The following is a 13,989-nucleotide window of genomic DNA, read 5'->3' on the forward strand; positions in this document are numbered from 1 at the left end:
ACCTGCTTCACCCATTCGTAACAGTGTATGTGCGCACTTTGAGAGCAACATTAGGAGATCTGTGGACACATCTCTCAGCACCAGATGAAGCAGATTTTCTTTTTCTTTATGGATATTTTACAAATCACTCCCTTTCAAACTGTATTCTTGTTTATTAATAACAACTTTTTTGGGTAACACTTTACAATAAGGTACACAAAATGTGCTTAGTTACTGAGGAACTACTAGATAGTTAATGGTTAGTTAATGAGGAGTTCCTCAGTGACTGCGATTGAGGAACTAATGCTTAGTTGCTGGTAAACAGACTGGGGTGCTGTATTAACGAATCATTCGTTAATGGTTACTTAATGAGGAGTTCCTGGGAGACGTTGATTGAAGCAATGGTCCGCTGCAGCAGGGCACATTTAAACCTGCCATCTTCGGCTGGCTTGGGTCCACCCTGGATCACCTGGTGGAGGTGGATCCGATTTACCTTACCATTACTTAGGCCGTTTGGGTACGGTAAACTCAAGGAACGCAAACAGAAACAGTAGTTACCCATTACCTAATGATTACCTTACCATTGGTTAAGCATTGTGTGTCCCCTCGAGTAAAGTAATGCATCACAAACAGTAGTTACCCATTACCTAATGATAAACAAACAAACAAACAAACCCTGTGCACTCAAGTTTACATTTTTATTTAAACAACAATCCAAAGGACACTAATAATGAAAACGAGGTTGCATCAGAACTTGCGAAAGTGGCGTATGTCATGCAGCAATCTGCCTAAGGGACCATCTTTGTGTTCATTTGCCAGCCAATGTGTCCACTCGATCAAAGCAAGATGACTCTTCAGAGTCTTCACTGTGCGGTTTCCTCGCAGTCTCCAGACCCGGGACTTGTACGTTGACCAAGCCCGCTCAATGTTTTGGGTGTGGGCTCCTGTGGCTGGGTTCACAGAGAAATGGACAAAGCCACTTTCTGCGATTGCAGTGGTGTCTGCCCTCCACATGTCCGTTATCACCGTGGTCCCTTGGCGAACGTATTTTGTGACCAGAGGAATGAAGTGGCGCCGTGATCTTTGTTTCACCAGCCTCAGGATAGGTCTTCTCCTTTTTCCTCTGATGCCCAGCATTCCAAAGACCCATTTTCTCCTCCTCCACGTAGGACCGAATCTTCCCCTACCATACTGTAATAAAGCAGTGAAAAAGGACAACAGTTATATAAAAATAAACATCAGGCATTTCAATTGATAAACAAAGTGAAATGTGTTTATTTGCTTTCTTTTACAATTTAAAAATATTCACTTCCTTTCTCAAAAAAGAAGAGAAAAAATTAAAATGTCGTGGTACAAACAGAAAAGGCTGTTTAATTTTATTAAGTTAAAGTTTGCTTATTTTGCTGCAAGAAACATGAAAATGTAAGATATATATTGGAATTAGATGATATATAAATAGATTATGCACTTTTAAAATGTTAGTAATACAAAGTAAGAATAAGGATTTATTTCCTTAATGATCTGATTGGATGAGATCATTCTTAGCTTCTAAATTCTTTTTTTCTGTTATTTGACTGTGTATACACTGCTGGCTCTCTCTAATGTATACTTTATCTCGCTAGTCACAAGGGTGTGAAATGACACATTTATAAAATTACATTACTTTGCTCATTCATTTGTTAATCTCTGACCTTAAAAGATATGTTGTTATTTCACCTTGAAAAACAAAGGTTTTAGTTTTAGTGAGACCAAAGGCTAAGGCTCTGTAGTTTATACACACCTTCCTTTTGTGGTAGAAGTTGCTTTCGTCCAGCATGACAAATTCGTTTGGTCCTCCAAGTCTCTGCTTTCCCCTCCTTTCTCTCCTCTTGATTGCACTCTTGCAGACCTTCCTCAACTTCAGGCTAATTTTTGACAGCGTGCGACTGCTTCCTGCCACGCCATCCTGCAGCATGTCAATTTGCCTTAACTGCAGTCCCTGGGAAAATCTGTTAAAGATCAATATAGAATTACTAAATATGAACAAAAGCATATGAAGAAGAACGCATTCAGCACCAGTGGCTAATGTATAATTAATTATATAATTCACATTAGACATTTGTTATTACTCAAGATGAAACAGAATATTTTAATGTTGCTAATTAATTATATCTATCAAGTTTCCCTGTATCAGAGCATCTACACATGTATTGTTAAGCTATTAGAATAATCACACATTGTAACATTCTGAACCCATTTTTTTGTTGAGGAACATTTTGAATGCAGGAATTTTACTGTAACAGAGTATTCGTACACTCTGGTACTTTTACTTTTACTCTAATACAAGATCTGAGTACTTAATACTAAGTGCAATATCTGAGTACTTCTGTTTTACTCAAGTACAATATCTGAGTACTTCTACTTTTACTCAAGTACAAGATCTATTCTGTTTATAGCCTATGAGAAAAACTATTAGAAAACGAAAGCTAAAGCTAATGTTAGCAGATAGTGACAATGTATGCTAGTTAGCTAGCTCAACGATTCCTTAAATAATATTGCGACAGAAACATTTTTCTGTTCACATCACGCTCTGCCGCTCCAACAGGGAGCTCTGCTCTGAACACCCGAACGGTAAGGCGATACGTCCATTCTTATTGTGCATCCATGGGTAAAGGTAAAACCTTTATATATATGGTTAAGGGTAAAACGCATACAGAACACGTAACATGAAGGTGCCGGGCGGCGCGGTCCCGTGGGTTGGATGCGCGTTCATAATGCAGAGGGAAATAAATCTCGAGTGTTCTCCTCAGAGTCCGGCACACTTCCTGGAGGCTTGGTGTGTGAAAGCGGCGCCAATGTGCCCCGCCACACCTCCAAGCAGCCTGCGTTGTGAATTGCCAAATAACTAGCGCTTAGTCCGCTAGCTCAATGCTAACATATAATGGATAACGTCATTGACGCGCTAACTGAAATTAGCATTTAGATATCGGTAATGTTAAACAACAGTCAACATGCTTAAAATAAATGTAATACTTACAGGCATTCATTTGCTGTGCTTTGAGGAAATGACTGATATTATTGATGAATTCATATTACCTGTAAATGTATTTCATCCAGCTGAACAAGGACAATTTGCTCCTCTGAAACAGGGACAGTGACCTCACTGACTTCTTCGTCGTTTTCCCTCGGTGTTTTTTACGTCGGCACTTCCTACAAAAGACAAATCGTAAATTCCTAGTCCTTTTTTCCTGATAAAGAACTTATCTTTGTAACATTACATATCAGTAAACAGAGGAAGTCATCGTTAAAACCCGTGCTAAAAATGTACGACTTAGCCTACCACTGCAGTCCGTCGACGTTTGAGTGTTTCTCCAGTTTCATCCTCTTTTTGCAGAGTTTGCATTTCATTTTTCCTTGAAGCAATTCCTTTTTCATTAGCCATTCAATTAATTTTTTCTTTTTTTTAAAAGTCTGTCTTCCGTCAATAAGACTGAGTACTTTGGTGTGCAGTGTCATGATAACCAAAAACCTGACTACTGCGGCGTTACTACTACGTTACTGCGGCCCCGGCCCGTCCACAAACCCTGACACCCAGCGTAGTTCAAGATGAACTCCGCACTAGCGCCCTAGCACCCGATCCTCATTTCTTGTTCACACGATTCAAACCAATAGTTTTGAATCAGGTATTTCATCTTCCTTGTTCAATTGACAAAGCACAGCTTCTTTATATTCACTGATATACAATTAAAATATTAAAACCGTAATAAAGTGTTAATGCGCTGAAAATCGAGATCCGGCTGGAGCACTATGCACGACACGCCCCTTCATAGCATTCAAGTGCTACGATTCGCCATGAGCCTGTCACGTGCATCTCGGCTAGTGATAAAACCATAGACTGTATATATAAAGGATAAAACTCAACCTCTCCATTTTATATGTAAAGGCTATCTATGCTCTAGTCTAGTCTACACGCTAGAACTGAAAATGGACTCGAGGAGAAGCAAGCGAAAGAGGATGGGGCCCCAGAAGCGTTTAGTGTCAGAATGTAAGTATGAATTGACATTTATTTTTGTCATTTGAGAAATCAGTAACACTGCATTGCGAAATCATCTCAATTGACACATGTTATTACACTTTGTGTTCTGTGCTATCTGATTTGAGGTTGCTAGCTAAACCACGAGGACCCACGTGTTACATAATAATAATAATAATAATAATAAATTACATTTATAAAGCCCCTTGCTGGAGCTCAAAGCGCTTACATGACATTTAAATGTTTTGTAAAGTTCCTTATACAGCTTTAGACTTGTTTTTATCTCATAAATTCCTTAAGTGACACACCCTGAAAAGTCTGGTGGGTCATGTGCCGGGCTAAGACATGTGACAGAACTAGGTACATTTCAGAGGCTTGTTTTTGGTTGCTAAAGGTACAAATCAAGCCATTTAAGAATTAAAATGCTTACATAACATGTACTTTGTTACATTGAACCTGTTAACATTTCTTGATCAAATTGATATGACACAAATTAGATAAATATCGCTGTGACACTGATGTCACATCGGGACATTAACCTTAAACTTTCACAGTAAATCTGGAGTAACACATATGTCACAATTAGAAATATGAGTATGACCTGCTCAGTTAATTTAGGTGATCCAATTATATTTAGTTAATATATTCTTTATTCTTCAATTCAAAGAATGTTAAAACAAATTGAAATCAAAAAATCCTCCTCATTAATTAAGTTATAAATAAGAGTTACTTTACCATTAAAGTTCAATGTCACATTGTCAGACATGTGGTCTATTTAGTCTAAATTATGTTCCCCTTAATTTCCCCAAAAGTAGAAATGGGTCTGGGTTGTTATGGGTTAAATAATTAAATTGTCAAATAAACTCTGAAATATCTCAATTAAGAAGGTTTAGCGTTTTATCTTAACTCTTAAATAAGTAAATGACATTAGGGCGCTAGAAACGAGAGTATTTTTATTTTAACACAGCATTGGGCGATATGTAATGAAAATATAATTAAACAGTACATTCATACATTCATTCAAGAGTGGCTTTTGAAATAGTTCCAATGAAGTTATAATATAGCTGAAAAAAACCCAAACATACTTCCATATAGTAATGCTATCTACATCAACAACTCTTTCTGTGCTCCATAATCTTACAGCGGCTAAAGATTTGGCTGATCAGTCTGAGGAAGAGCCATGCAGCTCCCACACTGTGGCAAAGGAAATGGGTAAGTGTTTGCTTTCAAATGTTAAGCATACTTTAAGGATCCACTCAGTCTCAGATGGTGTACTAATAAGTAGTTGCTTAGCAGATAGCAGTAAAACAACCAATATGTAAACGTATAGTGGATTAAAGATGTCACATGCACAAAGTGAAGCCCCTTGTTATCTCCTGTGTTGAGGAGATTATTCCACTGTGCTTTGCCATACCTTTGTTGGTAGTAGATGTCAGGGTGGGCAGATAGTGGTTTGGACGACATCCATGTTTTTTTGGTCTAATTTGGCATTTTGGACCTTTACACAATGTTAAGCATACTTTATTCCCTATCGCTATATGTACCATTTTTTCAACACTATTTCTAATTTATGAACTTTCTGTCTCCCCTCTTAAAGCTGTAGTGCACTGCAGTGATGGGTCTGACTCGGATGCATTCACAGGACAGCAGTCTACTGTGAAAGCATCAACTAAAGGTTAGGTTGTGTTGTGAAATTGCATTACATTTACATTTTATCTACGGTTACTGTTTTTTGATTGTGTTATTTTTATATATATATATATCAGGGTTTCCGTTAGCCGGTATTTACCGGTTTTTAGCTGGTAAAATTTATAAAAAACCGGTAAATTCAAAACCTGACGGTCAAAATGTCTGGTAATAATTAGGGAGTCTCCGATCGATCGGCCGCCGGTCATTATGGCCGATATTCACTCTTAATAGTTTGATCGGTGCTCTCTAGAAAGGCCGATCAGGAGAGCTGGATCTGATCGATATGGACATAAACGCAAGTGAAGTGTAACCGGACGCGAGAGAGAGATCAGATCAGCTGCTGAGTCTGACCGAGACACGCAGCTCTGCAGGATCACCTGAAGCCCCACCCTCTGTTTAGCGGGCTGCAGGAGCTGCTTGAGAAACTGACGTGCTGTCAGGAGAGAGAGAGGGAGAGAGAGGATCCGTTTCTCCCGTGTTATTATTCAAAGTTGATGTAAACTTCTGAATAATGTACGTTATCTACTACAAGTAGTTTGTTTGAATGTAATAATGATGTTGTTTGTGGAATCATTTATTGAAAAATGAATCTGAATTTTTCGATCTGTTACGATTATAAACTGAAGCAATATAAAAATGAGCCCCGTGAACTGAGTTTTAAACTGAAGCATATCTGCTCATAGTCCGGTAATTACATGCTAACGGAAACTCTGCTACACAACTCTTATTATTATTATTGAAATATGACCGGTAAGTTTCAAATTTGTCCGGTAAAATAAATTCTGCCCGGACATTTGACCGGCGAGAAAAAATCCTAGCGGAAACCCTGATATATATATATATATATAATATCGCACAATACACTACAACAAGAAAATATTACATAACGAAAATGTAAACGCTTGTGCAAATGTACTAGAGCCCATTTTACTTCTGTGTGGTTGAGTGCATATTAAAAGTTGAAGTTATTCTTTGCAATTACTTGTGAAGCCCTTGTCAGAATCAATGATCTTACAGTTGCCTTGAAGTGAATATAGTAATATTTTGTAATGTATTATCATAGGTTTTGCAGTGTTTAAATGCAGTTGCAAGTCCCAATATAGAATTCAACAGTCTCTATTAAATGTGATCAATGACATGTCTGCAACTTCACGACAATACAGGCAGTCCTAGATCTCTAATTTTGACATTTTATTGTACATTTCTTGAAAACGCTAAGCAAAGGCATGGAACCACAATCTGCCTATACATACTATTTGTGTAATAACTACAGAAAAGATAATGTTTTTTTTGCCGTTTTTGTCATTACAGATGTTTCTGCAGCTCCCACAGCCATAGCAGCTCTGAAGCACAGAAAACTTGAAAACAATGCCTTAAACATAAGGATAGATGCTTTAAAGGACAAAGTATTATATCTTGAAAGCGAAAGGGACTATCTGAGGATACAGCTGGCTGAGGGTAAGCAAATCAATAATGATTAAATAATTACTTATTGGCATCCGATAGCTTTTGAGAAAGAAAAACAAAACAGGCACATACACCAAGCCCTACAACATTCCTCATCACAGTCCATGAGGCCATACATGCTTGCAGATGACTAGTTGCATCAGCAATTCAGTCATTTCACTGCAAACATATCATGACAAGCATATAGGACGGACAGCACCAAATGGTGGGGTGGAGCTTGACAGCTCCAGCTCACTTCTCTCACTTATCAACCGACAGTAGAGGGTTGGATTGAGAGGGAAAGAACAGTCACTTGTTAAAATATGTTGAGTCCGTTTGTTCGGGGGAAACTTGGAACAGGCATATCACATTCGCCACAAATTGTTTCACTTACCTAACATTTCAGGTCACGATATGTTTCACTATTTCGAATGTAGTGAAAAACACTATGAATTTTCACCGATCTGCGTGAAACTCTGAACACACAATATAAGGTTTAAAGATTATTGTAAATGTTCTGACCCTTAGTGGTAACAATAGTTATCTTCTAATCCTCTTGTTTGTTTCAGCTTTGGCCCTTCTAAAAATGGCATCAGTTAAGGCGCCAGTTATTTCTGAAGGTGACCAAATAGGGGCAGGCAACTCCTTTTCATCCTCGTCCTCCTCCAATTCCTCCAGTTCCTCCTCCTCCTCCTCATCGTCAGACAGAGGGAAGAAGAGGAAGAGGAAGAGTAAGAAGAAGAAGAACAAGAAAAAAAGAGGAAAAAAAGTGAAGAAGACAAAAGGAAAGACTGCAAAGAGAGGTAAATTGGCCACCTACACAGTATCTGACTTGGGAAGTAAGGAGGTAGGACTACAGTGAATTATGTGACAGACTGATCATTGCTCAGTGTAGAAGGAACAGCTAGTGAACAGGGCTAACCTGCATTAGCAGGTGCTGTCAGACTGTTTGTGTTCATACTGAAAACACTAAACTGAAACGGATTTGCTCATGTACTTAAAGTACATTACACTTAATTAGTGGAGGAGTGTCGCTACATGCCTTAGCGCAGCGTTTCTCAAAGTGTGGGGCGCGCCCCACTGGTGGGGCATAGAGATGTGATAGGTGGGTCGCGAAAAAAAAAAAATAATGAATGAAAAGCAACCCTCTACCACACAAAACAACACCTGTAGATAACCCAATTTGTGTTCTTTGAAATTGAAAAGGATATTGCATTGTGTTTGTTACTTTCGTTGCAGTTGTATGTCTTAAGTGTAATTTGGCATGCTTTTATTTTGAAGGCAAGTTTACGCTGTTGACAGTTGTTGTTGCTATGGAAACAAGAAACGTTTCACAGCGGGCGGAACTTGTCATAAAGTCCGCGATAATAAAGCCCACCCATTTAGAGGGAAGATATGATTGGTCAATTGTACTGTCATTTGACATTACTCTCGTTCAGTTAGTATAGCTGGCCCTCTGTGAATTCATAGCTGGACGTCCAATCAGCTCCTGTCTTCACAGACTCGCAGAGAGGAGCTTCTTTCATTTAACCCTTCACATTCAAACAGAAACTGAATAGGCAGATTCAAAGGATTTATTTCTTTGAAAATGTTATTTTAAATACAATTTAATCAAGTTATTTTTGGTAAAACTATTGACAAATATTACTGAAAACATATTAAAAAATATATAAAGAAAAATATAATTTGTTTTAATGTTTTTAAATATTATTTTGTAGAATATCTTAGGCCCTCAGAGACAGGCTCGCCACTGGTAAAAATCTCTCATACACACGTGTGAAACGCTCTCACAGACACACAACAGAGTTGCAGTCGGGAAGAAAAGCAATGTGGAGCGAGAGAGCGAGAGAGAGAGAGCACACCTTTATCTATTTAATAAAGTAAGAAATCATTCCAATGTGTACTATAGGACAGTAAAAAGTTTAAAAGGGGAGTGATTAGTCAAATATGCATAAATAAAAAGAAAGAATGCTAACTAGGTAACATAAGATAAGAATAAACAAGTTTAAATGATTTGTTGTGATCATATTCTAAAGATGTTTGGATTATTGAAAAGTATACAGCTCCCTTTCATCTGAGTGTTGAGAGCTGTATCCATAACTTCATGTTGGGCTCAAAGTAGGGCTGCTCGATTATGGCAAAAATCATAATCTCGATTATTTGGGTCAATAATTGATATCACGATTAACCATTTACTTTGAAAAACATCAATTTATTGAAGAAAATAATTTGAAAAGTATGTTTTTAACAGTTGATTACCCTGAACTTTAAGTATAAAACCTATTTAAAAAAATAAATAAAATCATTTTATTTCGATTATGTTGTTTTCATAATCGTTGCAAGCCAAAATCGTAATTGCGATTAAAATACGATTTAATTCAGCAGCCCTAGCTCAAAGTGCACCAGATTGATGCATTCAACTTCAACATTTAAAAAAGATCTTCCTGGGGGTGCATGCCCCCGGACCCTCGAGGATGTGACGTCCACCACCAAATAAAGCAGGTTAAAATAATTAAATTGCATACATTTTATTTTAGTAAACACTGAAAACGTGTCCCACAGACCCAAACAGCACTCAAAGGTTAAAGGTAGCATATAATAATGTTAAAATGTGCTAAATATATACACTGCAAAAAAACAAAAAAGAGGAGTAAAAGTAGCTCACGACTTGTTTTATTTTTTGAAAGTAACCCTCATCTTAAAAAAAGTTGGAGACCCCTGTAATATAACAATACATTTGACAATTTTAAGCTTGGCCTACCATTTTATTGGAGCGATGAGGAACAGGTGGGGCTTGAAAAGGCCCACCTGTTCAAAGTGGGGAATGCCAGAAAAAGTTTGAGAACCACTGCCTTAGTGTGTTATCATCAAGGGGATCATTAAGGGAACGAATGCAGTCTGGTGTTGAAGTACAGTCGTACAATGTATTTTACAGCTCAATAAATACTTTTAGTATGCATTAAGTCTTTAATTTCAACAAATGTTCAAGTTACAATTGGGTGATGTGTACCCAACTGGACATAGACGATGTCCTCGGCGGCAGTGCTTGATCAGCTCCGGGACCACGGCTCAAACTAAACTCTGCGCTTCATTTACCAATGCTTTTTTGTTTATTTCTGCTGTAATATGTGTTACAATAATGGAGTTAGCTGTTTAACTATTATACATCAACCTGAGCTTATCCTCCCACTTTATGGCTGTTTAAAGTAATGTGAGTTACCGCAGTTAACTGTTCCGAAACGGAAACTCTACCCGTTCTTGTGGGGCAGGGAGGGGAGGGCACCTTATTAACTCATGATGTGATGATGGTCAGGTATCCAACGACGATGGCTGTCATACATGGCTGATGCACGATGTCATTGTCCATCAGCCCAACCATAACTAGAGTAAAGTTTAGCCAGCCCTGCATCATCTTCTGGTTGTTTTTGTGTTTTTAAGTGGTTGGATTCAATAAAAGAGCTGAACGCCCAAATAATATGGTGGACACAAGAAAGACATGTTGCTGGATTCTTAAGGTAACCAATTCTCTTGGTTGGTTATGAAGAAGGAGCATATCAATATATAAATATACACAAATATTTGTTTTGAAATTCAGTTCTGTTGTTAACCTGGTTCTTGAAAAACTATGTCCATAGCTACCGCAAGAATTGCTGCAGAGCATTCTTTTGGAGGTAGTTCTTGATGCTGGAGACATGGCATATTTGACGCTTTCTCTGGTTTGTTGGAAAGTAAGAAATACCGTCAGCCAGGACGCTTTCCGGAAAAAGGCACACTTTTTGTGGATATTGAGTAAGAAATATTGTATTTTACAAATTCAATTTCAATAAGCTTGCTAAATTAAACCTTAGGCTTATTGTTTTATACTTTCTTATTACAGGTGTGGACACAAATTGGTTTCACCATTCTGAGTCCTATCGCGAGGAAATGTCCACCATGTTTTGCATTTCGTCTTGTCAGTTTTGCAGAACGCAATTCAAAGATTGTTCAGGTTGGCATACAATGACATAGATAAAGAAGTTCTGTATTTCTGCTTCAGATGCTTTCAGTGCTTACATAGATTGTTAGATAGATTATATTTCCTCAAAAATGTATCAGTGCACGTCACTCACAGTTAGCTTTAGACAATTAAGTGCTGTCACCATTTGTTTTTTTCAAAGTAACCTAAATTACAGGTGGCTGCCACCTGTAATTGATTAGATCTAGAGAGAGTGGAAGTCCAGATTTTACTGAAGAAAAAGGAAATAATTTTGTATTCTCAAATTTAGCTGAAAAATAATAATTGCAGCTTCTTGCAATTTGGATATTGCACTTTCAACTTAAAAATACCAGGATGTCCCACTACATCATGTAAGCAGGAATATATGTGTAAAATGTACTTTTGACTCACATTAATATATTAAAGCAGCTTCCAACAGACAATTATCTAGTGCTCAATGAGAGTATCAGTAGTAGTCTCATACAGTTAAAGACAAACTCTAAATTAATATATTTATAATTGTAATGTAATTGTGTGGTGGTTGCCGTCATTTCATGCAACAGTTGCACTCCATAGCCAGCTGCTGTTGTCACAGTCGTCTGCCGTTTATCCATATCTAAATATTTTGTCGTGTTGACACTTTTTTGGTCTGTCTGCTAAGTGTGGCTGAGCTGAAGTCCCAGTTATTGTCACAGTATGCCACTGATAAAGTTAGCAACCACCTTTTTTAAATGAGATGTAAAAGTTATATAATTAAACATTTTGTTATTCACTGACATTTAATCATTATAGAACAATATTTAAAAAGTATCTCTATTTTAAACTAAAACTTTAAGGACTTTAAGAAGAAGGACTAAGATGTGTGAACAAAAATCAACAGATTTAGGGATTTTAGGAGTCATGCCTATTGAGGTTTGTAGGCTCGTGTAATATCTGCAGGGCTGCTGGAATAACATCCAGGTAACTGTAAAGCTGATACGGGAAGTGGCTTGCCAGTCTTTTCACAATTCCAAAATATGGTGACAGCCTGTATATAGATTTGTTTAAGTTTAATTTAAATATCACTTAACCATAGTATTGAAGATAGCAGATCATTCATAAGATTATACATACAAATGATCAAAATCAAATGTATTATTACATTTACAGCCTTCTGTAGATCAGATCTTTCACTTTTGTGTTGTGCAGGATACGTAGGAGATGGGAAAAGAGGTGTCATTCGGGCTATGTACTCTGAGCATCCTCACCCTGGGTTCTGCAGCCATTTTTGCTCAACGGATGCTGGGAATTTTGAGTAGGAGGTACCTGGTGTTAAGGCCCCGATATTCAAAACACAGCATTGTTTTTTGCGTTAAAAACAGGCTAACCTTGACGCTGATTTGGGTGACTTGTGTAATTCGTGGAGAAGCGAAGAGTTGTAGTTTTGGTATACAGGTATAACATACTTTGACAGTAACAAAAACGTTTTTTAAAATAACAAGAATACAGTTTAAAAGGGGAGTGATTTGTAAAATATCCATAAAGAAAAAGAGTAATCTGCTTACAGTTCTGTTTCATATGGGTGTTGAGAGATGTATCCATTGATCTCTTCATTTTGCTCTCAAAGTGCACCAGATTGATGCTTTTAACTTCAATATTTAAAAACAAATTTGCACACATCTTGTGTCCATATCTTTCTGTTTTGGCGGTCATGCCACAACCGTGTATGCATGCATGCGCGAGTCATTGTAACATATCTGGATTAAGAGGTTGCTTTTTCTTTGCACAGCATGAAAGAAAGGTGAAATGAATGGGCTGTGATTTTAGAATTTTTAAGCAGAAATTGAGTTCAATCATTTGTACGGCCCTTGGAGAAAGTTGTAAAAATTGAAATGGCCCTTGAGAGAAAAAAGTTCCCCACCCCTGATCTAAATAGTAACAGAAACCCTTTATTTGTAACTTAACATCTCTGTCTCCTATCCGTATATTATAAAGAATAGCCAGTTAATTGACGCATTATAGCGCAGTCCTTTGTCAGATGGTATATTACGCTGTTTTTTCTGTTTCCAATAGTTCTCTCTTATTTCACCATACAGGTGTTTGTATCCCTGAATCAGGGTTTCCGCTAGGATTTTTTCTCGTCGGTCAAATGTCCGGGCAGAATTTATTTTACCGGACTAATTTGAAACTTACCGGTCATATTTCAATAATAATAATAGTTGTGTAGCAGAGTTTCCGTTAGCAGGTAATCACCGGACTATGAGCAGATATGCTTCAGTTTAAAACTCAGTTCAGGCTCATTTTTATATTGCTTCAGTTTATAATCGTAACAGATCGAAACATTCAGATTCATTTTTCAATAAATGATTCCACAAACAACAAACAACATAATTATTACATTCAAACAAACTACTTGTAGTAGATAACGTACATTATTCAGAAGTTTACATCAACTTTGAATAATAACACGGGAGAAACGGATCCTCCCTCCCTCTCTCTCCCTCTCTCTCTCTCTCTCTCTCTCTCTCCCTCTCTCTCCTGACAGCACGTCAGTTTCTCATGCAGCTCGCTAAACAGAGGGCGGGGCTTCAGGTGATCATGCAGAGCTGCGTGTCTCGGTCAGACTCAGCAGCTGATCTGATCTCTCTCTCGCTCCGGTTACACTTCACTCGCGTTTATGTCCATATGGATCAGATCCAGCTCTGCTGATCGGCCTTTATAGAGAGCACCGATCAAACTATTAAGAGTGAATATCGGCCGATAATGACCGGCGGCCGATCGATCGGAGCCTCCCTAATTATTACCAGACATTTTGACCGTCAGGTTTTGAATTTACCGGTTTTTTATAAATGTTACCAGCTAAAAACCGGTAATTACCGGCTAACGGAAACCCTGCCCTGAATATAAG

At 37.8% G+C, this 13,989-nt stretch overlaps 2 long non-coding RNA genes across 2 annotated transcripts in view; one reads left to right on the forward strand and one right to left on the reverse strand.

Annotated features, from left to right (window-relative positions):
* Nucleotides 1–663: 663 nt before the first annotated feature.
* On the reverse strand, nt 664–1,939 carry LOC117440705 (uncharacterized). The gene is made up of 2 exons (XR_011642738.1): nt 1,760–1,939; nt 664–1,170 (listed from the first exon to the last, which is right to left on the reverse strand). It is a non-coding gene; the product is annotated as an uncharacterized lncRNA (long non-coding RNA).
* An 8,667-nt stretch (nt 1,940–10,606) lies between these two features.
* LOC117440703 (uncharacterized) overlaps nt 10,607–13,989 on the forward strand; it is a 4,302-nt gene continuing 919 nt past the window's right edge. Inside the window, exons 1-4 of the long non-coding RNA XR_004551302.1 lie at nt 10,607–10,641; nt 10,762–10,915; nt 11,004–11,114; nt 12,291–12,403. This is a non-coding gene — a long non-coding RNA (uncharacterized lncRNA). The remainder of the gene's footprint in view (nt 10,642–10,761; nt 10,916–11,003; nt 11,115–12,290; nt 12,404–13,989) is intronic.

The sequence above is a fragment of the Pseudochaenichthys georgianus genome, unplaced genomic scaffold (assembly GCF_902827115.2).
Source record: "Pseudochaenichthys georgianus unplaced genomic scaffold, fPseGeo1.2 scaffold_1139_arrow_ctg1, whole genome shotgun sequence".
Taxonomy (NCBI): domain Eukaryota; kingdom Metazoa; phylum Chordata; class Actinopteri; order Perciformes; family Channichthyidae; genus Pseudochaenichthys; species Pseudochaenichthys georgianus.